The 2,207-nt window shown below is 32.4% G+C and overlaps 1 protein-coding gene across 6 annotated transcripts in view; it reads left to right on the top strand.

Annotated features, from left to right (window-relative positions):
- Positions 1-2,207, top strand: part of LOC149801422 (tubulin polyglutamylase ttll6-like) — a 156,081-nt gene that overhangs the window by 15,893 nt on the left and 137,981 nt on the right. The gene's annotated exons all lie outside the window — the stretch shown is intronic.

Genomic DNA, 2,207 nt, shown 5'->3' with positions numbered 1-2,207 from the left:
ATTAAAGAGGTTTGGTTTAACTTACTTTGATTATACAACAAAGTATGAACAAGTTACATGTAGTCAAAGTGTTCCAGATGGTGGTAGTTTAAATTGCCTTTGGTTAAAAGTGGAGGAACCAAACTCTTTTGAATGGGTAACCACTTAATTACCCATGCACCTGCTGGTAACAGGAACCACAACTGAGATCAAACAGGTGCAAAAGATGTGCATTATTACAGTGTGATATGGGTCTGAATGTATTATCTACCATATATTCCCACTTATAAGATGTGTCCAACCAGAAACTGCACAGATCCAGATCTGCAGGTCCATCATGCATCGGCAGATCTGGGTCTGTGCAGTTTGTTAGGAGTAATCAGTAGAACAAACAGCATAGACTCTGGTCTACATGCAGATTTTGCATTTATATGCAAGTATATACAGTAGATCCCATTATTGTTTGCAGATCATCAGGAATTAAACAATTGTCACACTACTCCATTTGATCTCTAACTTCAATTTAACTGGCTTACTCATTTGTTTATTAGTTAAAATTTATGCTTGAATTCTTCAGGTATGATAGTGCAAATGATATTAAGTTCAGCAAATAAATTTCACTAAATTCTGCCCATAATACTGTTTGAAACATGGATTTTCAAATGTACTATATAATTGAACTGAAATACTGTCAGATTTGTCTGTCTGTCTAAGTCATATAGAGTAGCATGTGACCCAAGTTAGTTCATTGCTATGGTAACAGGTTCATGGATTGGCGGTCAACTCATTTGATGACTTGACAATGCACAAGAGAATTGTTGAAGAGTATTGTATGTTGAATATTAAAATCTCATGGAGTAATGTTGGGTAGAAGTCAAATACATACCACTATAATATATTATCTACTTGAACCTGTCATAATGTAAATTATAGATCTGGTTCCGGCATGTGATTGCTTTGCAGTATTTCTGATACAACAATTTGCCAACGTCTCATAAACCAGTTTATCATGTAAATTAACAATTTGCCAACGTCTCATAAACCAGTTTATCATGTAAATTAAATATCATGTTAAGTACAGTCAATTCATTCTTATATCTCCTCATTTTGAATCCGATTGTTGACCCTGCTGAAAGAAACTAGTTCTCAGTTTTTTAATCAATAGGCACTTTTTTCTTGAGCAGTATACATCAGAATAGAGACATTATGCAGTGTGCCTCAAGACTTGTATGGTGATTCTACTAAAATAAATAAAATAATAATAAAGAGCATTCATAGAAATATTTTCAAAAGAAAGTACAATATAATTAATTTCAGTAACACTGATCTATAAATGGCACTTCATGAAGTCCGGAGAGAGAAAATCTTTATATATTTTCCCTTCTATAGAAGACTTCTTTCTGACAAGATCCCTTGCATCAATTTTCACTGCTTGTTAAAGACAGTGTACCTTGTCTCAATTCTCTTCTGAGCTAGCAGGATTAGTCATTGACAATTGTTTTATTCTGCCTGACCACCAAGTGTTTTGTTTGTAGGATGGTGACCTGGTAGTTTATGTTGACAATTTTTTGTATTTGTAATTTACCGTCACTTTTTATGGGTAATTCTCTTTAGCAAAATTCTGTCATTTAAAAAACGCACAATTGCATGAAATTTGTGACTTTTATCAATCCTGTAATTATACTCTTATTATTGAGAGACAAATGTATCATATGACTATTTTGTTCAACAACAACAGTTGTTGGATGTTAACACTTCATGATACAGTTTGCTTGAAAAAGATGTCTTCAAATTTAAATTTTGTATCAAAATTAATTAACTCTAGAACTAAAAGAGGCATTAATGTTGGTGAATGCTAAATTGCTAATAGATTTAATGGACAATTAAACAGGACTTTTATAGTCCTGCCATTTGGCCTCAGAGCAAATAAAAACTGTCCAAAACTATCCAAAGAAAACCATGACGGACTTTGCCATTTGACCTGTCTTTAAAATACCGTAATTGAGATTTATAACTTATGTTTGTATTGAGATTTACATTTATTTTTAATCATGTCATAATATATGTTTGACATTGTTTCAACTCTGTACATATTTTAAGAATGACACCACAACATGATACAAGGAAAGTAAATCTACTTGTGACTTCACAAAAGGTTAATGTATAACTCTGAAAACATTTTGTTTCTGGCTCAAACAATGCAATTTTAATAAGATTATGTCAAACTT

This window comes from Sinohyriopsis cumingii, chromosome 4, assembly GCF_028554795.1.
Source record: "Sinohyriopsis cumingii isolate HCF-2022 chromosome 4, ASM2855479v2, whole genome shotgun sequence".
Classification (NCBI taxonomy): Eukaryota; Metazoa; Mollusca; class Bivalvia; order Unionida; family Unionidae; genus Sinohyriopsis; species Sinohyriopsis cumingii.
Note: the sequence above shows the minus strand (reverse complement) of the source record. Positions and strands in the feature narration are given on the sequence as shown.